Raw genomic sequence first — 27211 nt, 5'->3', positions numbered from 1 at the left:
AAATAGAAATTTTAATTTTTAGATATAAATTATTGACTTTCTAACTAATTTAATAATTTTTTAAATTTTTAACTAAAAATAAGAGTTGCAAACGAGGCCTCAGTTTCACAAAAAGAGAAAAAGAATCCCATCCCATTATGGTGGCGTTTGGGAACTTGGTTCCCAAATTTTTTTCTCATTTTTTTTCACTAAAAGATAAAAGTTTTGCAAAATAAAAAAAAACAAATACAAATAAAATATCACATCCAACTCTACAATCATTTCACTTTTTCTCTCACAAATATCACATCCAATTATAAAAAAATCCAACTATTTTTCTAAATACTAAAAATTTTTTATCCAATAATATCCTATAACTAAAAAAACCTACATAAAAACCAACTTTCCAAACACGCTTTACGTAAAAAAAACATAAAAATTAAAACGGACCTGCCTTGGCTTTCTGCCAAAAATTGGGAATATCTCTATTATCCCTCATCTCCTCGAAAGCGAAATCCAACTGCGGAAAATAATTTCACTCGAGCAATAACGGATCCAAAGGACAACCAACGACAATTACAGCAAACCCTAACCCTATCTTCGACTCCCCTCCTCTCCCCCAATCTCCCCGAACGATCTTTCTCTCTATACAGATTCTCTATCAGGTCCAAACAATAGGAGGTACCGCTAACGGTTAGGGTTAGGGTTAGGGTTAGGGTTAGGGTTTGATGGAATTCATGGGTGGTGGTGGTGGATGGCGGAGGCAATGAACGGAGGCCGATGTCACCGGCGGAGGAAGATGATTGGTGGTGGTGTGGACGAAGGTTGCGATACAGAGGTGAATTTGTCCCCAATTTCTAGGGCTATGATCAAATTTCCCGCGAAAGAACCCGATTTCTATACGCAGGCTCGGAAGGCGCTGTCTTGGCGCTCGCCGTTTGATACTGAGGATGTTCAGGCATCTAATATTCTTACTCTCCCCAGTGGGTTGGCGAATTTATTGTCCAAGCATTCGGATAGTCGGAAGCGGCACAAGAAGTCTCATTCGGGTGTGGAGGCGAAGTCGTCGCGGGCAGCTGGGGTAGAGAAGTCCCGTGGGTCGAACATTTGGGTTGAGACTGAGGAGTACTTCAGGGAATTGAGTGTGGATGACATTGACAAGTTACACCAATCGTCTTCTTTTAATTTGCTAGCTAGTCAGAAGTGTTTTTTAATTCCAGTTTTGGGAAATTTGAATGATGTGAATGCAAATGGGGTTGGTTCTGATTGTGGAGTTGTTGTGAAAGAGGAGGTTAATTATCAGGGTGAGCATTTTGTGGAAGTAGATAGTTCAGGAGCTAATGTTTTGCTTCAAGAAGAAAAGGGTGGTTCTTCCTTGTCACAGTTGAAAAAATCATATAGTGGTGTAGAGTGGCTTTTAGGTTCCAGAAATAAGATATATCTCACCTCAGAGCGGCCTTCGAAGAAACGGAAACTTCTGGGCAGGGATGCAGGGTTAGGGAAGCTACTTTTTGCATCTTCGGTTGAAGGATTGTCATCTTTATGTCACTATTGTAGCTTGGGTGACACGGGTGATCAGTTGAACCGTTTAATTGTTTGCAGTTCTTGTAATGTAGCAGTTCATCAGAGGTGCTATGGTGTGCAGGATGATTTAGCTGGTTCTTGGTTGTGTTCTTGGTGTAAGCAGAGGAATGCAGTCCATAGCACTGTCAGGCATTGTCTGCTGTGCCCGAAGCAGGGTGGTGCTTTAAAACCTGTTAGCAAGAGAGGTGTTCAAAGTGAAAATGGTGGGTCCATGGAATTCGCTCACTTGTTTTGTTGTCAATGGATTCCTGAGGTATACATACAGGATACAAGGACAATGGAGCCAATAATGAACATTGAGGGAATAAAGGAAACACGGAGAAAATTGGTTTGTTATTTATGCAAGGTGAAGTGTGGTGCCTGTGTTCGGTGCAGTAATGGTATGTTTGTTGCTTCCTTATTTACACCACTCTGCATTTCTTTGTTGGATGGTTAGCCAGGAGAGCATTTGTTTATTGGGATATATGGATATTGCAAATCTTTAGCTTGCAGACTCGATCATATTTGAGCTGATGATGTGGATTGTATGGTGTTGATTTTGTATTATGACATTTTGATTACATGTTTGACGTATCTCTGAGCAGTTGAAGAATGTTGTATCAACTATGCCACTATAAATAGTGGTGGCTCCAGAAAATTTTCTCATGTTGATATTCAAAAATTTAAATTTTACAAATTAGATAAAAGAAATCACACTTAACAAATAATTTCTTTTTCAGAAAGTTTATCCATAATGGCAGAACTAATAAATAATATACTCAATTTGACAGAGTAGCACTGAAGATCAACAAGCATTTTAATAAAGAAACTCAGGTGAAAAGTATCCAAAAGATCAAGAAGCATTTTAAATACACTTCAGCTCATCGAAAACAATTAAGGAAACACACCTTAAATGAACACTCAAAATGGCAAAGCATATCAGCATTTAAGACCAACAAAAAAACATATACCAATCATCTCATATAGTTCAGCTCACAAAAACCAACAAAACAACTATTCTCTACTTTGAACCACCAAAGCAAAATGTCTAGACAACAGCTAGGAATCAACCTATTGCCCGCAACAACCAAAACTCCATGGTCAAAGAATGGAAACACCAAGAAATGCACACACCATTGCAATACACCATCTTTAACCTGCAACCCATGCCAAAAGACATTTGACTTTGCAACACAAAACCTTATAACCACACACCTCAAACTGCAAAAAGATCAACAACCCATCACGGGAGAGGAACAAATGGAGAATTATTCAATGGGTTGGATAACACTTTTTTGGTGTGGGATGGACTTGACATCGAGGGTGTTCAATTTATTTTTATTTTTTTATTAGATGTCACAATTGAAATTCGAAGATATATATGATTGATATTATACATATATATATATATGTGTGTGTGTGTGTGTGTGTATATTTTCAGGATGTTCAAGTGAACCCCTTGAAATTTATGTGGTGCCACCCTGGTTGTTAACTGTATTTTTTACTTTTATAAGAACTAGGAAGAAATAAGCGAAGTTAATTATTTTTAAAAGTCAGCAACCAAATTAAGATGCCTATAGGTATTTGTTAGCATCGTATTTATGCTTTTTCGTTAATAAAATTGACTTTTATTTATCAAACAAAAAGATGCATGCAGTTTGATGGCCTGGTGGGAGGTTCTTCTGTTGATTGGTATGTGCAGTTGGTAGTCTATCTATACCTATATAAACATAGTCTTGGCCAAAATAAAAGAATCCTTCGAACTCCAATCCTCCACTTCATCTCATGGTTTGGGGTTGTGGAAAGGTATAACTTTAGGGAAGGGGGAGTTTGATAAGTGGGTTGGTTTTCGTGTGGGGAGCGCGTGAGGTTTTGGAAGGATAGATGGTGTGGTGATCAATCGTTGGAAATTATGTACCCACTAATTTTTCAGATAGTGGTGGATAAGGACGCGGTGGTGGTGTCGTATTTGGGGAGGACTGGTGGTTAGGTGGTGTGTTTGTGGAGTTGTTGGCTTTCCTTTATGATATCCGGGTGGTGGGCGATTGGTAGGTTAAGGGTGCTAAATGGGTTTTTATGGTCTCTTCTTTCTATCGAGCTATGTTGGGTCACAGGGCAGTATTTTTTTGTGGTGTCATGTGCGGGTCCCTCGTGTGCAGTCCAAAGTGACTTTCTTTGTGTGGACAGCAGTGCTTGACCGGATTTTGACAATGGATAATCTTTTCTGTCGTTGTCATATCTTGGTCAATTGGTGTTGCATTTGGTGTCGGGGATGCTGAGACTATTTCACATTTGTTATTGTATGTCCGGTGGTGGTCTAGCTTTGGGGTTTGATTTTCTTTGTCTTTGGTGTGGTTTGGGTATAGTGTGATGTGATGGGGTCCAGGTTGTGTTGTGTAGTTGGAGAGGTGATTAGGTCGGTGAACGTCGTAGGAAGGCTTGGGATTTGACGCCGTTGTGTCTTATGTGGCTGGTTTGGTCGAAGAATCAGTTTTTGATCATTTTGTATAATTGGGTTTCTGGAAGGTGTATCCGGATTTATTTTCGTTGGTGGACTTTATAGATGATTTATATGTATAGGTTGTTGTAGTTTTTTATGCTTCTTTGTATTTGTTTGCATCTCTTTGATGCTCGTTTTCTAATAAAATGATTTATTTATCAAAAAATTAAAAATTAAAAATTAAAGGATCTTTGTAAAGCCTATTGCTTTTGTTGTGAATGGTGTTGTTTTAATTTCTATAGATGATCTAGTTTTTGTTTTGTTTTGTTTTTTTATTTTTATTTTTTAAACTTAATTCTCTATTTGTTTCCCTCCACCCATATATATCTAATTTATTATATGTACCCATGACCATAGTGCACTCTCAAGACATAATTCTTCTTGTTCTTCCTCGCTTCTGTGCTCCCATTTCTGCCCTGGGTCATGGTTCTTTGTAAGTTCAGCATGTGTTCAGATTCTGGACAATTACTTAGGATCAGTATTCTCTTGGATTCTAAATGTAGAACCTTTCACCTGTGAAACGGTTGAATGAAAATTCTATTATGGAGCTGTGGTTTTGTTGTGTGCTTATCACTGCATCTATTTGGCATGGGTATAGGTATTCATATATACTATCTATACTATTATATAAAGCCAACAATTCAGTTTGGTGTCAACAACAAAATTAAGATGTGTCATGCAAATTTCAATGTCAAAATTGTTTTCTTAAAAAAAAAAAAAAAACATTTGTACAATGTTAAAAGTATTTCTATTGGTAACTGTTTTGGCAAAAATGGAAAAAACTGGAGTACACAATGACTATACGTTCCTTGCAACTTCTGATTCCTGCTCTTTCTCCCATTACATTATTGTTGAAAGCCATGTTTTGCACACACATAGGGTGACGGCTCTCTAGTTGATATTAATGTGTCTAAGTTGGTCATTAATGTGCCATTAATGTGTCTAAGTTGTTTCCAGATTATCCAACATGTTCATGATTAATTTATAAAGCGCTATGCAACAACTCTTTTTCCTTCTGGCCTTATTTTTTGTTTTGGTCGTGGTTATCAAATTTCAGCATCAAATATCTCTTGGCCAAAAGCTATTTTTTTTCTACAAGTGAAAATTTCCTCTCATCATTAAAATTTGTGGTTAAAATCTTGCAATTGTGTTGGCTTATCCTACTCTATTAGTTCTTTCTTATATTTGTTTATCAATATGCTTACCGGGCTGTTAGCTGTATTGCCTATTGTGATACTAATTTGCAGATTCCTCTCTCAAGCATGTTAGGTTTTTCCCCAATCCTCTAACCCATTACATGCTTTGCATGTTACTCCAGTAGTTGCGACCAGACATCTCGTTTAGCTGCGCCCGTCAAATCATTATTACCTTATAACATCAGTTATGCTTGCCCCTTTTCTTAAAGAAAGTGCTTTTTCTTTTTTTGTTCTTGTTTTTGTTCTTGTTCTTTTTGTGTGCGTGTGTGTGTGATAGGATTTTCAGTGTGTGATAATGGTGCTCTGTTGGTAATATGCTATTTGTTTTTGTGTCTGCTTAGGAACTTGCAGAACTTCATTCCATCCTATATGTGCGAGGGAGGCAAGGCACAGAATGGAGATTTGGGGTAAATTTGGATGTGACGATGTAAGACTTGTTATTTGTTTCTTTGAATGGTTGGTGTTGTGTTGAATGTGGCTTGCTGATAAAACTTTTTTCTCTCCCTCCCCCACAAAAAACAAGGTTGAGTTACGGGCCTTTTGTTCAAAGCATTCTGAAGTTCAGAATGTTAGCAGCATTCCACAACCAGGAGACGTGTCTATAGCAACTGGTTCCGATTCATGCATTACCAAGCATCAATCAGTGACGCAAACAGTTAACAAATTGCCTAAGTTAAAAATTGGCAGGAAAAATGGAGATAAAATCTCCGTTCACATTGAAAAAGCCAATACTAATGTCAATAAGTTAGGCAATAGCATACTGCACGAAGAAGGATTGTCAGATGCCAGATCAAATTGTAAACTTCAGTCTGAATGTGGTGATGCTCAGCAACCTCTTAGTGCAGAGACATTAGAGAGGAGCACCAATGAAGATGCTAACACATCAGACTCCTTGGATTTTATTGTGATTCTCAAGAAGGTAGATTGCAGAACCAGATACTTCCATTATTATTTAATATTTTATATATGGAAATTCATCTGTAGTGGAAATTATGTATAAGCTTTATCTTCTTTTAAGTTTTATGTTTGGCTTTTTTGCAGTTAATTGATCGAGGAAAAGTCAATGTGAAGGATATAGCCTCAGAGATTGGCGTTTCACCTGATTCATTGGCCTCAATGCTTGCTGTAATGCACAATTTCAGCAAGTGTTCATATTTGTAATTAATGTCTGAATAGGATAGGTTATGTTATACATTTAAACACGCGTATTATGTATTGAATAGTTTTAGTTGTATCTTATTCTCATCTTTGTTTTGATTTCACAGGATGATTGTGTGGTCCCTGACTTGCATTGCAAAATAGTGACATGGCTTAGAAATCATGCTTATGTTGGTACATTACAGAAAAATCTTAAAGTTAAAATTAAATCCTCAATTGCGTCCAAGGATGATACAGCGGCTTCTGAGGATTCGGATGCTATTAAGATATCAAAGTCAGATATCCCTGATGTTGTTCCTGTTAAGTCGGTTCCACCACGGAGAAAAACCAAAAGCAACATTAAGATTTTGAAGGATAACAAAGTGATATGCTCATCTAAGGAAACAATTAGTGATGATGGAATAGTAATGGATGGGGCTAAAAGAGGTCAATTCGTCATTGAGAACACAGATTATTCAACTAAAAAATCTGTTTCTGATGCCACTGAGAAGGTAATTACTTTATTCAATTATTTACTGCTCTTTAGTTTTATATTGGTGGACTTTGTAGCTTGTTTTTGTGGATAGAATTTGGGAAATAAAATGAAGTTTTCAGTTGCTGCAGTCCATGTTTTTGTTTTGCTTGCACCGTTATCTTCTTTGCCATCACAACATATTGTGTGTTAACCCACCACCATCACACTGTTAAGGCTTCTGCATCATTATGATTTTTCACATTGCTAGTGCCGACATCATCATCATTTTTTTAGGGACTAGGAGTATGTCTCAAACTATTTCATTGTTCTTGTTTAAAGCGACTAGAATTGACAATGTTTCTTGTTTTGGTTCTTGTTTGTGCAGAATTTGATGGAGCCTGATGGGGTTCATGATACCTTGGCAAGCGATTTACCTAAACATGAAGGTATGCTTTATAAATTATTGCTTTGGTATCTTACTTGCTTCTTTTTGTAAAATTAATTACGGTTCTTTTCAATTAAGGCTAGATTGAATTTTCTTTTAAAGTTTCAAATCTCCACTGTTTGAGCATGTTGCTTGTTTGGCACGTTTCTTATTATTTATGCTTATTGTTCATGAAATCTGTTAATCTTGTTTCTCATAGTTGGGGGTTGGTGTGGAAACCTCTTTTCATTCAGGCTGTTCAATATTGGGAGTCATAGGCAGTGGTATTTTTTTTGGGCTGGCGTACACTGTACAGATCTTTGGGGATAGGGAGACAAATTGAAGTTTATAAACAAGGGACACAAGTACATTGTCAAAAGTCCTAAACATTTTTTATTTTTCTATTGGTGGTGGAAGGATAAATCCTTTCTTCAGAAACAGTTTGGAACTCCGGGGTTCCCACTAGTCAATTTTTTGTTGCACGATGGTTTTGGATTTTGGAAAAAAAAGAAAGCTACTTTTTTGTTCAATTGTTGTCGCTTGTGCAAGAGGGCTGAGGTACTAGTGGAGCATTCATGATTTATTGTGATGTTGCTAGAGATTAATGGAATTTGTTCTTTGTTTTTGGAGTGAGTTGGGTAATTCTGGCTTCTATTCTAGAGTTATATATGGGGGTTGGGCTCATGGGTGTCATTTGAAGAGGTTGAAGAAGGCATGGATGGTGCGTTCTATGCGCATGATGTGGTGTGTTTGGAGAGAGAATCAACATAACTTTGAATTGAGCACATAGAAACAATGATTCCTTTAATCAAGCTAAACTTCCTTTGTTGTATTCATTTTTGGCTGTAGGGGAAGTTTTATGATTCTTCTTCTTTTTTTTTTTTCTTTTTTTGGAAGATATTGGAGAACTAAATTTTGGGATTGGTTTGTAGTTTGTATTTTATATTTATTCTTGTTTATAGCTCAGATTGTACAAGGGTGCTGCCCCTTGGTTTCCTGATAAAATTTTAGTAATGTTACTTATTCAAAAAAAGAAAAAATTAGGCTGTGTTTGGTGAAGCTTTGCAATCATCATTCCACCCCTCCATTTGCATGCATTGTTTGAATAGAGTTTTGGAAATGTGATTCCACCACACATTTCAAAATATATTTCTCTTTCACGTTTGGCTACTCTCTCTCTTTCGTCTTCTCCATTCTGAAAAGCCAAGGATTTTTGAATTTTGGGTCTACCTTGTCATCCTCCCCGGCGTCTGGCCGGTTGACCGGAACAGTGTAATTTTTTTTTTTTTTTTTTGCAATCGCCAATCGCCACATGTTATTTGAAAAAAAAAAAAAATTTATATTTGTTTTTGATATTTTTTAAATATAAAAATTATTTTTTTAGACCAAAATGACATTTTTTTTTGAATTGAATGTTAAAAAAGAGTTTGATTATGAGTTTTGAATAGAATTTTCAATAGAGTTTTGAGTTGTGTGTTTGGTTATGAGTTATAAGCTTTTGAATTAAGTTTTGAAAACTCTTTTCAAAACTCATAAGCAAATAACTTTTCTCATTTCATATGTCACATCAAAAATTCAAAACTCATAATCAAATAAATTTTCTCTTTCCAAATCATAATTCCAAAACTCACAAACTCAAAATACAACTGTATTCTCAAATCATAATTCTAAAATTCTACCAAACGCTACCTTGGTTTTTGACGATGATCTACAATTTCCACACAATCCTTTTCTTTCTTTCCGTCCATGGATTACTCTAGAATTTTGTAACTTCTAATGATTGTGCAGTTATTGTAATTGGGAAGGAAAACTACAATGAGGTCATCCTCATGTAGCTAATTCACAAGCCCCCTATTTTTAGGTTTTATTTTGCTTTCAAATCAATGCAAATGCTGTATGGTCGAAGTTTCAATTAAAACTCTATGAAACTATATATTATACACAACACTCAAAGATCACGACATGATCTTTTCTCTCTTGATTCATACTGACTATATTCAGGAACCGCGGGCGATTCCTCCTTCTGCGTAGGTTCAATGTTGATTGAAAGTGGATCCCCTTAAATTAGTTGATTAAAGCTAACTTCCATCACTGGATGCAGGAAGTCCAAAGCATTTTTAGCCTAATTAAAGTTGTTTGATAGGCACGTATGATCTTCTCTTTGGTTATTTGCCTTTGATGTTTTACCAGTGGGATTGTCTTAGGGAAAGATTATTATATGCCACATTAAATTCTTTGCACCATAGGAATTGGTATTGTTCCCTCACTGGCCTAAGTTCTTTATTCTAATTGTGTTTACTTTGATGAAAGATATTTTTTGGGGAGATGTGTCTTGAGTTGAATGAATCTTCGGTGTGGAGGGATATTTCTGTTTCTAATTTTTTCCAAAAGCTATAGTTGTCATAGCTTATTTGCAAATTACAAGGTAAAATTCAATAAGGAGAAATGTATCATTCTCCATTCTTTAAAAAAAAATTAAATGATTGTTTTAAATATATTACAACTCAATTTAAAGAAATGGGACCTAATACCATTTACCTTGTTAAGTAAAATTGCCATCTTCTGTGTATATTTGTTTCTTATTTGTCAATTTTGGCTTTGTTTTTTGGACCTATTATATTTTGTTCTTTATAGTATAATTTGTCTGTAAGTTGTACGTAGATACAACATAGAATAGCGGATTATATTTCTATGCAACTCTTGGTTGTTTTGATCTTTAGGAAGTTAAATAAATGGGTTAAGATGATATCAACTAGGATCTTGCAATGGATTAAGTTGAATGCAATTTGGTGATTCTTGTTGATACGTCATCTTACTTTATACTATTATACCAGCCGCATACTAACCTAAGATTAACAAAAAAAAGATAGAATCTCCATTTAGTCCAAAACTGGACGGTACACAACTTGGTTTTGGAAGATTTGGCCCTTGATTCTTGAATGTGGCAATCATTATATGAAAGTATTAATTTGCTTCCATTCTTGTTGTCATGCTTTGTTTCTGTAGTATTTGTTATCTAGTAGCTTTAATAGATATCGTTTGAGTTACATAAGGTTGTGGAATCAGTGTTGTCAAATTTATTGATATATAAATTTTCAAGTGGAAGGATTATTGGTTAATACCTATGAATCACCGACACTTCAAAGCAAGTGCCGTATCCGTGTCAGACACACGGATACTTTGGGGACACGCGGACACTTCAAGGACACGTGTGGGACACACTGCATGCCGTGTCCCCTTATTTAATTAATTTATATTTAGGGGACACTTCGAGGACACACTAGAGACATATCAAGTTGTCTTTTCTTCCATTTTATTTAGTACTTTTAATGAATGTTAGATGTTTATTTTTTATTTTTAGATTTAAATACTTAATAGATCATCCATAAAAAAATATATAACTAGAAGTGTTAATTTAAAAGTGTTTTTTTTTTTTTTTTAAAAGAAAAATAAAAAAAGAATTAGAGTTAGTATTAATTATTTGTGAATGTAATGTTAATCTAGATAGCAAATAAAAACATATGAAAACATATTTTATTGTTGTGTCCTCACCATATCCATATCTCAATTTTTTTGAGATCACCGTGTCCCGTGTTCGCACCCGTGTCCGCATCCGCATCCGTATCTGTATCCGTGCTTCTTAGGTTAATACATAATAATGCAAGTAGACATACGAGCCACAAAAGCAGTGCTTGATTAGGCCAAGCTACTTGCCATGTCATGATACACCGAAGAAGGAGATTAGGGTAATAGAGGGTTGGGATTTTATATCTAGGTACATTCCATCTCTTTATGAACTTCTTCTAAGAAGACAAGGTAGAGGATAGATAGGTCAGAGATAAGCAGCAGACACAAAGAAGAAAAATAAATTGAATGGACTTCTTCTAAGAAGACAAGGTAGAGGATAGATAGGTCAGAGATAAGCAGCAGACACAAAGAAGAAAAATAAATTGAAGGGGGGGGGGGGGCTGTAAGGGAAAGAGAGACAGAGAACGGTATATAAAGTTCCAACCCACTATATAAGAAGACAAGGAAGAAAACAAGACAAAGAGAATAGTTTTTTTTTTTAAAATTTATTTTTTATAGTTTATTTAGGATTCCTTCACTCAAAAGGGAAAAATATAAAGACAAGCATACTCTACTGCATAGTTGTCAAATCGGAATTTGAATCGTGGATCGAAATGGTCTTGTACCGAATCGTGAATCGTAAAGATTCATCACTTTTTCTAAATTACTTAGAAAAATATATCTATACACTTAAATGTTAAATATGTCTTATGAATATGAAATGTTTAGACTTAAATGAATGAAAATGTTGTTTTAAATTATGGTCACATAGTTTTTTTTTTTTTTTTAAAGATTTGTGGTCGCATAGTTTAATAGGTAAGAAATTAACAAGTTTCTATGTAAGATCAGAATCTTGCATTTTTCCTTTTTTGAGATAATTATCAACCATTCTTAATAAAGACAATAAACAAATACAAACTCAATTTTCAAAATAACAATAATTCAACAACAAATTGATATTTAGACAATAAGCATACATATTTTTCCAAGTAACAATGACCAAATAATAAGAGAGAATTATTTAGGATATTTTATTTTAAAGCCTAAAACATTTTAAAAAGTATAACTGACCTCACTCATATGATATTCAACTATATTTAATTTAATAAAATAGCAATAGATAATTTATGATGTAAGTTATAACTTTAAACATCTTTAGAAGATATATTATAATATTTTAAGGAAAAAAATAAGAAGAAAAGTTCAAAGCATGTTAGGTCAGATTGAATCTGATTGGATTATATTAAAAACTCCATGATCACTAAATAACAAATAATTATGTATATATATTGGTTATTTTGGTACTAAACGTTATTAAAAGTTGTAATATGTCATTTTCACTAAAAAGATGGAGAAAAAAATAGTTGAAAATATGTCAGACGCGATAGTTTCAAGAATTGCATGAATCATAAAAAGTGAATCGATTGTGAATCGTGCGATTCACTATAGATCCACTTCCAAAATAGATTCGCCCATAGATTCGTATCAATTTTGCAAAAACTGCGAATCAAACCGTGAATCAAATCGCAAATCGTAAGATTTTGATAATAGAGCTATACTGTCTTGCGTTCATGGCATCTTTTAAGGGGCAAAATTAGTAAAAATAAAGAAAAGGTTGTTGATCATTTGTCTAGTTGACAGTGCAACCATATCTTGTTGCAATCTATTTATTTATGCTGATTTCATTTGTCTCATGTATTTCACAAGCTACACACACACTTACAAAAAAAAAAAAAAAAAAAAAGAAGAAAAAAAGCCATATGGTATTGTGTTAGCATGGTTGTAAGTTGTGGCATTGTATGTTTTCTTACTACGTGTCAGTAATTTGTCCATATCGACATTTGGATAGGTGGTAGTGCACCCATATCTTCTAAGTTGTAGAAATCTGTTTATATGTACTGCTTTCGTGTATGTCCTCTATAGTTATTCTATCTCTCCCTGTTGTATGATGATCTTTAATCATCTCTTCCATCTTGGGAGAAATGTTTGATTGACTATTAGAGTGTACAAATTTTCATATTTACATAGGATGAGTGAATTTAGATGTAAGTTGTCATTCTGTGCAGAGAAAAATGCCTTTGTTAACATGTACAATGCGCATTTTGATCATTTGACGTTGGACAACCTTCGAATCAGTATCTGGTTGAAATTTATCTGTTTGAAAGATTATAAAACGAAATTATTTTTTCCTGTATTTGTACTAATCACAACATTGGGTTGAACAAATGCACAAATTGTCGTTGATGGAATCTGCGATGTTTAGTGGTGTTTAACATGCATTGAAAAAACCATGCAACAGTACAAAACCCTGAGAACAGAAGGTCCCCTAGTGCAAGCAAAAATGTTATAGAGTACTGGAGTACAAATTTCAAATTTGACTTGGTCACCTGACTTCTTAAAATGGATTCCCTAGCATCTGTCTTGCATCATTGGCAGGAGCTGCAGTCGAACAGTGTGCTAAATCTGGTATAGATGGAAATATTGAAGTTTACTTTTAAGGTAATTCTCCTAGGTTTCTCTCCTGCCATCAATAAAGTGGAGGTGCAAGGTTTAAGTCTCTGTTCTGATATGGCGTGTATCTTTATTGCCCCCCACCCAAAAAAAAAAACACACACACACACATGTACTTAAAAAAAAAAAAGGAAGAAGAGAGAAAAAAGAACAGGAAAACACAAAGCAGAATGAATGAAGAAGTAAAAATTAAAGGGTTTGCCATGTGGAGAGGTGGCAAAGCACCAATGTGGGTGAATTCCATTATTCTTGTCATGGTTGCTTCCATGCATAGAACTTCTTTGACAGCCAAACAAAGGCACAAGTAAAAGATAGAAAAAAGATATTTGTCTTGTGGAGGAAGTGCCAATTTGGTTTTGTGCAACCTGCCATGTGGAGAGGCAGCAAGGTTGCGATCTAGACGATATCCTTAAACTTGCCACAGTAGCCTTGGCAAGCAGTAGCCAAGTTTAGTTCTTGAAAAATCTTGATATATATATATATATATATTTCAACCATTGTACAGTTTGTGTAACATAGAATGGAGAAAAGACGAAGCATCTCTTAATAGTTGCTAATATTATGGTCTTTAATCTTTGCAGTTGGTATCACCAGTACAACAGTCTATCAGATTCCAATATCAAATGAATGAAAATGCTTGGCTTTAGTTTGCAGTGTATTACACTTTCTAAGAGAGAAAATAATGTAAACTGGTTAGTCAAATGGGTGGCCCTTTTTTTATTTTTCTATTTTAAAAAATCCCATGATAAAAAGGAAAAAAATGTTTTGATCTTTATTGTGTGTGCATTTCATATTTTACTTTTGATGCTTGTACCATATTTTGGATTAGTGATTCTGTCAAACCTTTTAACTGCTATCTTTCTTAAGGTGGTCAAGCAGAAGGGGCTGCTATCTCTGCGTGGAATTTGACGCCAAATTCAAACCTGGAAAGTCGTATTTGCTCAGTTATTAAGAATCATATCCCTGATCTCATGTAAGGTTTACTTGTTGAATTTCCTTGATGAGGTGGTTTTGATGCTGCTGGGGGGCATTTGTCTTGTACCTCATATTCCTGACATTATCAAATTCATATAAATTGTGGAATGCAGAAAAGCTGAAGCGGTGTCTAGTTCTTACATTCATCCACTTGTCCGCAACAAAATGAGTGAATTGCAGAATATGCTGCTTTCAAATAATGCAACTTCTGAGTATGATGGTAAAATCTTGTCTGATGCTCATATGTCACATCTGTTGAGGTCTTGTGGTCACCTACTTTGCTTGGCAGGTTCAAGGGACCGAGAAAATTTTCCTATGGAGGCATCTTCCAGTTCTGGCATTTGTTGTAATCAGCCAATTGAACATTTAAATTCCAGTGACATGATTTCTGAAATTGGTGGATCAAATTTAGAACAGTTGGTTAAGGCCAGGAATATGGGTGTTCTAGAAATGTCCCCAGAAGATGAGGTGGAAGGGGAACTTATTTTTTACCAGCATAGGCTACTCTGCAATGTGGTTGAAAGGAAGCGCTTTAGTGGTCTCTGCTTTGCCCCTTTTTTCACCTCTATCACCTGTCCATTTACTTCATTTCTTTCTTTTACTAGTGCCGTGGAAGCATGTGATTTGAAGATTGTGTAGTTTCTAGAGTTACGTCTTTATGCTGTATCACATAAACATCTGACTAAATCATTTGCATATACGAATATAAATATAATTGTGTTGTTCATGCAGATGATTTAATTTGCGAGGTTGTGAAGAGTCTACCATGTGAGATTGATGCCGTTGGGAAGCAGAAATGGGATGCTGTACTAGTCAATCGGTATCTTTCTGAGCTTCGAGAAGCAAAAAAACAGGGCCGGAAAGAGAGAAGGCACATGGAAGCCCAGGCTCTGCTAGCTGCTGCAACAGCTGCAGCTTCATCTTCTTCACGGATCTCATCATTTAGGAAAGATACACGCAATGAATGTTCTCACCAAGAGGTCGTATTTCCTGTTTCTTCTAAACTTAATGTGATTTCTGATTGTATTTTCTGTACCTTCTCAATTAAACACGATTTATAGGGTGAACTAATGAAATAATTAATAATAATTGTCATTGTCTTAATTGTCATCATCATCATCATACCATTGCCAAATTTTTTTTTTTTCTGTGCAGAACCTTTTGAAAATGAACACTTTGACTGGAAGGGCTGGTCTTTACTCTCAGCACATGCCACGGGTGAAGGAGACACTTCCAAAGTTGGCTGTTCCACGGGTTTCATCAGAAATGAACTCTGATTTTGTCCATTCAGTTTCATCAGATTTTTCTAAAGAACATTCCAGAACTTGTGACATCTGCAGACGCAATGAGACAGTTTTGAACCCTATCTTAGTCTGTTCACGTTGCAAGGTTTTCTAACCTAGACTGAAAACTGTTGAACAATCCTAGATATCTTGTTAAGTTCTAACAAATTGTTTGCTTGAGAGCAGGTTGCAGTTCATTTGGATTGCTATTGTAGCGTTAAAGATTCTGCTGGTCCTTGGTATTGTGAATTATGTGAGGATTTGTTGTTATCTAGGAGCTCCGAAGCTCAAACTGTCAATTCATGGGAGAAGCCTTATTTTGCTGTTGAATGTGGTTTATGCGGTGGCACTGCTGGTGCTTTTAGAAAGTCAACTGATGGTCAATGGATCCATGCTTTCTGTGCGGAGGTAAAACTCTCTTATTTTATTGGTTACACATTTGTTGGAAGAAGTTATTTTGTCTCTTATTTTCGTTGATGCATTTAAACCTAGCTTTTTTCCAATTTTGTAGTGGGTGTTAGCATCAACTTTCAGAAGGGGACAGGGGAATCCTGCTGAAGGAATGGTATGTGGATGTACTTAGAGGACAATTTTGATAAATGTTAGTTTTATGTATAAAGAAAGAGAAAGAATTGTGTATTGAAATGTTGTATTGAATGTTGTATTGATTGTTATAACAAAGGTTCAGTTGAACTCCTCTATATAGGAGAGGAGCCGAAAGTGGTACTAATAAAGTAAAGTAAAAGGAAAGGAAATATACCCTACTAACAGCTGATATACACTAACATATAATAATATACTAACGGCCCCCCTCAAACTCAAGGAGGATAGGTACTAACCAACTTGAGTTTGGAGAGAGTAACAAAACAGGAAAGTAAACTGATAAATAAAATAAAATAGGATAGGAGACACGGTATGGTCGTGTCAGACCGTTGTAGGAGACACTGTATGGTCGTGTCACACCGTTGGAGAAGATAATGTCTGGACAGTGTACGAGGTCACACCGGACCGATGTAGAAGCTAACCGGAATCAATGTCGGGACAGTTTATGGGGTCATGCCGGACCGTTGGAAAAGGTGCACCCTCAAAAGGTGTGCCTAATCTTTCAAAAGGTGTGCCATCAAAAGGCGTGCCCAATCCAAAAAAAGGTGTGTCGGACATGATGGCGAGGCGCGTGACTACCTTGGCTTGCGCGCCCGTTTTGTCGTCTGGCGTCAAGTGGCGCGCGATGCGCGTATCGGCCCTGGCTATTTAAACCAAGGTTGAGGCGGAGGCTGTGTAAACCAGTCTGAAACCTCTGAACATTGGCATTCTGAAACACTCTGTAAACATTCTGTAACCAACCCTTCTCTGAAACACTCAGCAACCCATAACATGGCCTCTTCTTCCCGTCCAGCTACCCAGAACATGGCCTCTTCTTCCTGTGGTCTGCTCACGCTCTTTCCAGAACTGAACGAGTCCACAAGAGAAATAACTGGTGCGGTGGCCAGTGAACCTCAACCAAACACCTCTGGTTTTGCTCCGTTGAACTTTCCGATGCGGTCTGTGGAGCAAAAAATGGCGGTGCAAACGGATATTGAGGCCAATCAGTATACTTTGAAGTCATGCGTGGAGACCATGACTGCGGTCACAAACTTGTCGCACCGGCTTCAGAGTAGGACAAATGAGGTGCAGCAGTTAAACGCCTAACTGGCTCTGCTCCAGCGCATGTATAAGGATACGCGAGCAGAGATAAGTGTGCTAAAGGCGGAAAATAAGGAGCTGAAGCGGAAGGCCACCGTTATGTTCCGATTTGGAGGTCCGTCATATGCTGCAGTGGAGGAGCAGGGGGGAGTGATCGTGCCCAGTGGAGTGGGAAACACGGAGGCAACACCGTCAAGGGCCGTCCAGGACGGAGGCAAGAAGAAGAGACCGGCGGCAGAGTAGAGAAGAAAAATCCCGCCTATGGATGTGGTTGTGTTTGGGTTTTTTTCGTTTTTTTTTTTTTTTTTTTTTTTGGTTTGGTTTTGTTTTTGGTTGTGTAAAATTGTGATCAGGGCGAAGTCCCGATATGAATAAAATGAGTTTATTGTGCAAATCCGAATGGCTTGAAGGGACAAGATTGAGAAGAAAAATTAGATGGAATGAATAGAAGGTTTTTTTTTTTTGTTTTTTTTTTTTAAGATAAAAAGTTGGGCGGTGGAAAGAAGAAAAAGAAAAAAAAAATATATATATATATATAAGATAAAGAAGGTTGGGGCGGTGGAAAAGGTGATGACGGTTTTGTGTGGAGGCATATGCTGGCTTTATTTGAAAAAAAAACAAAATGTAGTGGACGTCAATATTAAAATAAAAAGATAGGATGTGTGTGCTTGTGTATGCATGTGCTGTGTGCATGGTGGAGCAGTGTGCATACCAGTGTGTATTTTTTTTTTTTGGTCAAAGCTGCCGAGAGCGTGAGAGAGCTCTGTTAGAGAGAGAGAGAGTAATTTGTGGCATTTAGTCCAGCTGCTCTTCTCTTCCATGTACACCAACCAGGGCTCAATACTCTTATACTGATGATAAAAATGCGTCATATCCACCACCAAATCCTTCACCACAAACATAGGGTTGGGTCGATCTCGTTCTTGATCTTGATGAGGGCGTTGAGGAACCCCGAAAACCCCAGCAAACCCGAGCTCCAGGACTTCCAGATCAACCTCAAGGAATGCGGTCCCATGGTCCTCGACTTGTTGAGCTTCGACCTCCGATGCGTGGGCTCGGATGCATACCAGCTTCGCCGCCGGGGAGGACTGAACCCTAGATATTGCTTGACGGACCAAACCAGTCACCACAGTGGACGAGCAGTTCGTCGAGAGAGATCGGAAGGGTGGTGTCGTGGCCGTGGACAACCATGGAGGCGGAGAAGACAAAGGAGGCAGTTGCGAGACTGGTATTGACGAAATGGGTTTCAAAAAGGAAGTGAAATTGGGGCAAGTCCCTCGCTTGAGATGCTCCGAAGCAGTGCGAGATGGGTTCGAAGCCGAAAAAGCAGAGTCACAGAGAGTGCAGTTGAGCTTGATAGCCTGTGGAAGAGTTGTCTCTGGGTTTCGAATCAAGATGGGTTCGAAATGTGCCCAGTACCAAGCTCCTTTCCCTTTGATCGCCTTGGTTCGAACCGTGACTAGACCTTCGTAGCGCTTGTTCACGGCTGTCACAGCCACATCTTCAGTGAATGAAAGAGGAGTTGAAGATGAATCAGCCATTGATGACTGAAATTAACAAATGGGTTGTGGTTGTGAGGAGATTGGTGGGTATTTGAGAGAATCAAAGGCAGGCAAAGAACATTGTTGAAAACAGGTGGGTTGGGTGAGATCAGGACTGAGAAATTGCAGGGTTTTGGGGAGTGATGAGTTGTTCTGTCAAAGAGTGTGGCGAAGTGTTTGTGGAAATGTTCAGCTGAATCAGAATGTGATGTTTTGAAGAAACAGAGAGAGAGTCGGGAAGGTCAGGGTAGCCCATGGGCTGAGAGGCTCCGACGAGAGCGTTCCAGTCGATCTTGGGGAACATGTGTCGAAGAAAGTCGGGGTTGAAAGCCACAGGCTTCTTGATCACTTTCTGGACTTCGATTCGGAGAGGGAAGCCATTGGTGACCCCCTTGATGTTGGATGATAGCATGTTCCATGCCCATCATTGTTGCAGACATGGTGTTCGACGAAATGTCCAGAGGGATTTTGGGTTTGCTTCGGCGAGGTGTTTGGGTTTGCTTCGGCGAGGTGTTGAAAAACTCCAGCGGGCAGCGAAGGCATGGTTGCCGGCCGGCTGCCCGCCGGAAAGAAAGAAATATAGGCCTAAATCTTATAGCTCTGATACCATGTTAGTTTTATGTATAAAGAAAGAGAAAGAATTGTGTATTGAAATGTTGTATTGAATGTTGTATTGATTGTTATAACAAAGGTTCAGTTGAACTCCTCTATATAGGAGAGGAGCCGAAAGTGGCACTAATAAAGTAAAGTAAAAGGAAAGGAAATATACCCTACTAACAGCTGATAGACACTAACATATAATAATATACTAACAATAAAAGCATAATTTCTATTTTATTTTATGTAAATCCTTAGCTACCAACTAAAAATAGAAGCAGTTTGCTGCTGTTTTCCTGTGTGAATAAAATTTGGCATGATGCATGGAATTTGCAGGTATTGTTTCTGCTAGCGTTTAGGGCAAACCTAAAAAATTTCATGTAAAACCTACCTTTCTCATTATATCTAATTTATATTGCCAGGAGTCACTTTTGAAGGGGAGTGATGTTTGTCATATTTGCCATTGCAAACAAGGTGTCTGCATAAAGGTGAAGATTGTCACTAGCCTATCTGTTCTCTCTCCCTTCTTCCTGTTCTTTCTGAACTGAATATATATGAGTAAGGTAATTGTAGCATCAACTTCAAGTTTTACTGTCCGCAGTGCAATTTTGGCCACTGTCAGAGCACGTTTCATCCAGCTTGTGCTAGAAGTGCTGGCTGTTACATGAATGTTAAAATAGTTGGTGGCAAGTTGCAGCACAAGGCATATTGCGAAAAGCATAGCTTGGAGCAAAGAGCAAAGGTTGATTTGATATGCTTGTGAAGTAAATTTCTCATGTTTTGGTGGGCGATTTGTTGTTTGTTGCGCCTCATCTTTGCTAAATGGATTTTATGCAGGTGGAGACTCAAAAACATGGAATTGAAGAATTGAAGAGTATTAAGCAAATTAGGGTGAGTGAGGATGCTCTCTGATCATTCTCGGTTCAAGCTGCTCTATATTTATTGGCATATTTTTACTGGTGTAACAGTTGTATACTATCCTATGTAATTCTTTTTTCTATTTGTCTTGATAGTTTTTAGTCATCTGAAGAAAAGATCATGTTTTTTACAAAAAACTATGGACAATATTTCCTTGGTACATGCTGTCATTTGTTAAACACAACAGGATTTTTTTTCCTAAATACTATTTATGTTGGGGTACATATTTGTAGCAGGATTTATCTGGATTAATATATGTTTTTGACTGGTTTTGCTTTTCTTATGTTTGATTTAGTGCTTGGAGCTTTAATTGTTGGTTAATATTTGACATTTAAAAGCTGGTTCTAATTACTATGATTGTTTTTCAATTAGATTGGTAGAAACCTTTTTTTAACTGAACTCTTTGAAAGCGGGGTGTCCATTAGCTCTTTTTTTGGGTGATTAGTGTTCAATAGCTCTTGCCTCTTTCTCTCTCCATTATTCTAAACAGATATTGAACTTAGAATTCTGAGTAGCTGTTTAATTGGTGGAATTTTTTGCTCTATTTCATGCATGTGGTGATAATATATATCTTGACATGTGCTTTCCTATTTTGCCAGTTATTTTGATTAGTATGATTTTATGGTAATCTAGGTGATACTATGAATTAAGTATTTGTTTTTAATCAGAATTGCAAGCAGGTTTGGGGATTTGCTATCTAGTTAATAAATTCTATTTGAGCCCTAATTTGATGGCTGTAAGAGTCAAGGCCTGTTCAACACTTGTATTATAGAAACATTTATGTTCAGTTTTGTGATATAAAATTATGCGTAGTCCTGAATTAAATATAAACTATAAAGTAATTATTTTTAACTCTGAAAATTGAAAAGAGAAACGAGATATGAAACCTGGGGAGTGATATATTCTTCAAATATGACACGTATGAATTGGTGTGCATATATTTGTTCTGGTTGTTTTTAGAGAAATATGTGGGTTTTCTGTTCATGAGGGATGTAATTTGTAATTCAGAACATTAGTGCTTGAGAGATTTAATTTGTATTTGCTTATTGGACTTGCTAGTTTTAAATATTACGTAGACATAATGATGCCCATGGTCTACATATAGAGAAGTTGATTTCTTTCCTCTTGCACAGAGTCACACAGAAAACTTAATTTGATACACATTACCTGGTGTTGTAACCTTGATGCTGTTATTTTTGCAAGTTCAGTTTGTGAAATTTGGCATTTTTCCTGATTTATCCACGTCGATGTTCTGGTTTCGATGTTCTGGTTGAAACTAGGAAAGAGGTTGGAGGACAATACTCGTTAACATTATGGTATGTGCTGTTTTGTCAATCAGTCACTTAATGGGCCAAGCGTTAGTGTGACATAGTTTTGAGGACTGAGGTAGGTGGAGGGAAGTGTGACTATTATCGATGGAATAGGTTTAAATGAAGTTTTTACACCAGTAACTTGCCGGGTCTCCAGAAAATAGCTTGTTGCAACTTGTTGGACAACAATTGATTCAAGGGCAAGTGCTAAATCTTAATTTTTCTAATGGGTCTTCCATTAAGTGCATGCGACAATGCACAATCAGCTTGCACGAAAACTGAAAATATGTTAAAAGGGGTCTTGATTTGTGTTTTGTAGACCCAACATATCACTGATTGCTGTACATATCTCAAGTAGAAGATGGTTTTAATTTAAAACACTTGTGGTTGAATATTAGCCATGATGTAATTGGCATGTGCCAAGCACGTGAGTGGTAGTTAGTAGGAGAGTCTATAACTAGTTAGCTGTGACATCTTGTAACCAACTTTGATGAATTATAACTATCTGAGATTGTTCCAAGAACAACTCTCTCTAGAATTTGTATTCTCTTTGAATTTTGATTCCATCATGCGCCAATGATCCAGCAGGCAATATTTCTAGTACGGATTTTGAGCTTTATGAAACAACCCCTTAGTGTTTAGATATTTGGATAGAATCTTAAAGAGGCAGGGAGAGGTTTCAGGTGAGGGCAGATCTCAATTAGCTCTCTACTTCATTTTGTATAATATGCCTTGTTATAGAGTACAGATAAGGTTAGTGAAGAAACTTTCTGCAAGACCAAATACAGGTATGCTCTTGCAACATGAATAATATAGGGATCCTAAGGTCCTAGATTTTAGTAACAGAATGTTTCTAGAAACACCCAAAGGTCCGGGTATGCAATGAAGCAATTGGACTTAAATTAGGAGCTTATAGAATAGAATGTCAAAAGAAAAACAAACTTTGTACAAAAAGAACTTGCAAAGAGTACTTTTGGAGGGACAGCATTAATTGACCAAATTAATAATTCCCCCCCCTCCCTACATCTTGTGGTTATGGCATTTTATCGTATCTCAGTTAGACTCATATTTTCATATCCATGTCTGCAGTTACACTACATTGTTTCTTTTTAAAATTTGTGTTTTTATAGTTAAATTCGCAATTTTAATTATATCACCGGGCTGTATTGCAGTTCTTTCTGTGTTATTATATTAATTGCATATTCATGCCCTTGTGCAGGTTGAATTGGAGAGGTTACGGCTGCTTTGTGAGAGAATTGTCAAACGAGAGAAATTGAAGGTAAGCCCTTTTGAGAAGTGGATCATGATGTTTCTTTCTGTGTGTGTGTGTTTGTGTGTGTGTGCGTGTGTGTAATTTCGTACTCATAGTGGTTGTGGGATTAGTGTGTTCATTTAATTTACAGAAGAAAGGGTCATTAAATGCAGTATTTGCATCTTAGATAATGCCAAAACCTTGGCCTAATAACCTTGAGGTTATGGGTTCAATTCTCGGGGCAACCACTTTGTACACTATGTCAAAGGTTAGGTGTGTGCCCAATCTTTCCCCTCCCCAACACACATCAATGTGTACTAATTGGGCGCTGTTTTTATAATGTCTAATACAATGTTTATGTGTTGGATTTTGAGTTTTATTATCAATTTAAATTTGGATGTAAATGGGGTGGTTTGGAAGAAAAAATTGTTTTATTGTAAGGATTCTTGCAAAGAAATATACAAGTTTGAAGTGTGCAAAAATGAAATGATCGAGAATTGAAATAAGCTTTGTAATTTTAGAAACCTTCAAGATTACCTATTTGCTTTTTCGTGGCTAGATTGTTTGCCTTTTGTTCTTCGAGATGCAATTAATTGCTGTATAATTGTCATCAACTGTAAACTTCCATATTTTGAGTTTTTGTGAAATTTCCATTTCCTTTCTTCTTTACTTCAGCTAGAAATGGTGGCACATGCCTTGTAGGAATAATACAGTGAACACTGGGAAAAGGAGTTGTCTGTATTTAATAGCATATATTTTCCATCAACAATAATAATGTGCGAGATCTTTGAAGATGCTAGTTGTTCAGCACATGTTGTATAAAGATGACGACTACTGATATCGAAAACTCAATTGTACCAGCTATGGATTTACCGTTACTGGAGTCAGATGAATGGTTGATCTGGTCATATTATTCTGAATTATCTTAATTTTTATTTATTTATTTATAAAACCGTGGATTCCTCATGCTGGAGTCAGAAGAATGGTTGGGCTTTTGTTATTCTCATCCCTTGTTTTTACTAATATATAGTAAATGGTCTCATTGTTCAATATACTGCACAGTAGACTATATCATGAGGTGGTCTATAGCTACATTGGCGGATTGACCTGTTCAAGTTGACCCTTTTTTTCACATGGTCTTCTATGTGGGTATATATGTGCACGCCTTTTGACTGCACTCTTTTTTTATATAAATACTAAGAATGTTCTAGCAATACTAGTTGGTTGACGTGATCACCTGTTTTCTTTTTAGAAAATATAAAAGACAGCTCCAATAAATTATTCAAGTTTTCTGCAGTGGCCCCTTCAAAACCTGCATCCTCTCTGTGTGTGTGTGTGATGTCATATGTTAAGAATTATGCTGAGCATTTTTTTCTTGTCAATTTTGCAGCGCGAGTTGGTTCTTTGCTTTCAAGACATACTTGTTTCGGATAGAGACTCTGCTGCTTTGTCTGCTCTTGTTCGTAGTCCTTTCTTCCCACCAAATGTTAGTTCAGAATCAGCTACAACCTCCCTCAAAAATACGGACGATTGCAGATCAGGTAGTGAAGCAATCCAAAGATCAGATGATATAACAGTTGACAGCACAGTTTCGGGTAAACGCCGTATTAAGTTTTCTTTTTCAATGGAGCATGACCGAAAAACAGATGACAGTTCTACATCCCAACACCTCTATATGGAAAAACCTAGGGAGAGGGTATCGTTCTCTGGGAAACAAATCCCACTGAGACCGTTTGTTGCATCTCAGAATCTTTCCGATGATGGGGAAAAGAGGTCAATTTCTAGAAAGGTATAATTGTGCGTTACACCTCTTATGTTGTTGGTTCAATTGAAACTTTTGTTTAGTTGATCAAAAGATTGTATCTAAATGAAAATGTTCGCTGGTGCTTATAAATCACACAGCATAAGGAAACATTTGAAAAGGAGCTTGTAATGACATCAGATCAAGCATCTATGAATGAATCAAGCATCTATGAAGAATCAGCGATTACCTAAGGGATTTGTTTATGTTCCTATTCGATGTCTTTTGAAGGAGAAAGAGACCGTCGCAGATGCATATAATGGCAAATCATTGGAACATGATGAGTAAACTTAAGGTATATCCTTTCCGGGTTTTGATTACCCTGTTCGAAGCCGACAACCATATATCCCCCGTTATATGTTTTCTTCCCGGGTGGTGCCATATTTTTCTAATTATATAGTGGAAGAAAATGGAGGATATTTACACCGAGATTCGAGTCCCAACCAGAACATTCTTATTAGGGGGTCATCCTGGTTTGGGTAGGGAAGTTTTGGTGTCCTTGTTGTACATTGTGAGAGCAAATTGTACAGTGGGTTAGGGTTTGTTGCGTTGCATGTAATCAGGTGGCTCAAATTGCTGTCTTGATCGTTGTTTTCCATGTGAAAAGGCAAAGTTAGAAGCTCTGCTTCTTGTACTCAATACATGAGAGTTAGAAGGTTGTTGCCTACTTTGCAGGCTCTTTAAAGTATAGTGTATATATTCTTACAGGGCAGCATCAGTTTGATAAAGGGTAATTTAAATTATTTGACAAAAAAGTTTGCATCTTGACTCGTCCTGTTCGGTTTTCATGTTGGTTGCTTTGGCAGATTCACTAGCGCTAATTTTTTACAAGGTTGGTCCTAGTTATAGGTCTCCTCAAGTTCAGATTCAGCTTGTGGGCACTGGATTTTCAGCTCAGTTTCCTGCATTTTTTTATTGCATTTGATGTTTTCCCCTTCCTTTCCCAATATTTTGTTTTCATAGAGAAAAGCAGAAATGTTTCTCATTTGTGTAATCTTGTTGCTTTCTGCGCATGGGTGGAGCTATGCGTAAAGTTGTGGGTTCAATTGAACTCATTGAACTTCGATATTTTATTTTTTATTTTTTAGAATTATGTAGTATTATATAAAGTCTGGTTTGAAAATAGATTATTTTAGTTGATCATTTGGCTTTTTAATTATTTTCGCTTAGTTAAAAAAAGTTGTGTCTGAGATGATAATTGATTTTTTTTCTTCTTTTTTTGTTTTTGTTTTGGTAATTGATTTTGATGGTTGTGAAAAAAAAAGTAAAATGATTATGGGTTGAATGTGATATTATCTTATGTTTTCATAAATTGACACTATCAAAATTACTCAAAAAAATAGATTTATCAAAAAAATAAAAAATTGTTTAAAAAAATAATTAATTTTATACTTAGGTTTCGTTTGGCGTGCAACACTTTTAGCTTGAAAGTCAAAAAATTATTAAAAAAAATTAATAAGCTTATAATTTATACTAAAAAGTCAAAAAAAAAAGTTCTCTTTATGTTTTGCACATCTTTAGTAAAAAAAAATTAAAAAGTCATTCAAAGCATATTAGTTTTTTTAATCTTATATTTTAGTTAAAAAATTACTAAAATAATCTATTTTAAAAAGACGTCTTATTATATTTTTATATCATTTTTTTTAGGAGGCATAACTATTAATGATTGAATATGAATAAAATTTATATCGATATTATTATAATAATTAGTGTATGTCGCTAGTAAATAAAGCATCATGTAAAAATATGGTGAGTGTAGTCTTGTAGTTTTGTTGACATAACAAATATCATGATATCAATTATTTTTTATTTTTTTGAACAATGGTATAAAAAAAATCATAAATAATTTCTATATAAAATGATGTAATTTAATATAGACTTTTCACTTCAAAATATAATACCCATGAAGATACTTTTTATTTATAAATCATTTTTGTGATTTTTTGCTTTTGAATATAAATTTTATATATAAATAGGGTTTATAAAAAAAATATAAAGTAAGAAAGAAAAATGAACTTCTTTTAAAGCACGGAATTTTTTTTAGAAGTAGAAAAACAATAATACATATTAAAAGAAACAATTCTGTTAGGTAGCTCGAAATCAGCTGGCTCAAATGGCTCGAAAATGCAAAATGACATCGTTTTGTATTTTTTTTTTCTTCTTCTTCTTCTTCTTTCCGTCTTCATCTTCCTTCCTCCTCTCTTTTCTGTCTCAAACATTTGTGAACATTGACAAAATTGAACTGGTCTGTGTAGAAAAGAGAGGAACATTTGTGAAAGAAAGTGGGTTGAACATTTGTGATCAACACTTTCTTCATCTTCTTCAACATTAGTGAACTGGTCTGTGCAGAAAAAAGAGGAGGAAACCCACTTTCTTTCACAAATGTTGAACATTGACAAAATTGAAGTTGAACATTTATTTATCTTCTTCTTTCTCTACTTTTTTTTTCTTAAAAACTACCAAACCAATCACAAAATTGAAGCAAACCCACTTTCTCTC

At 36.2% G+C, this 27211-nt stretch overlaps 1 non-coding gene across 1 annotated transcript; it reads left to right on the top strand.

The window, feature by feature from the left end:
* The first annotated feature begins 409 nt into the window (after positions 1–409).
* Positions 410–25855, top strand: LOC114305722 (uncharacterized). Its single transcript, XR_014333036.1, has 19 exons — positions 410–1943; positions 5580–5665; positions 5762–6157; positions 6280–6363; positions 6504–6887; positions 7236–7296; positions 14220–14325; positions 14441–14547; positions 14617–14865; positions 15060–15307; positions 15483–15716; positions 15797–16018; positions 16122–16175; positions 19854–19919; positions 20033–20173; positions 20269–20322; positions 22879–22938; positions 24302–24700; positions 24814–25855. It is a non-coding gene; the product is annotated as an uncharacterized LOC114305722 (transcript).
* The last annotated feature ends 1356 nt before the right edge of the window (positions 25856–27211 follow it).

Source organism: Camellia sinensis, chromosome 6, assembly GCF_055761805.1.
Source record: "Camellia sinensis isolate YWXY chromosome 6, ASM5576180v1, whole genome shotgun sequence".
NCBI classification, from domain to species: domain Eukaryota; kingdom Viridiplantae; phylum Streptophyta; class Magnoliopsida; order Ericales; family Theaceae; genus Camellia; species Camellia sinensis.
This window is presented reverse-complemented; position numbering and strand designations above follow the sequence as displayed.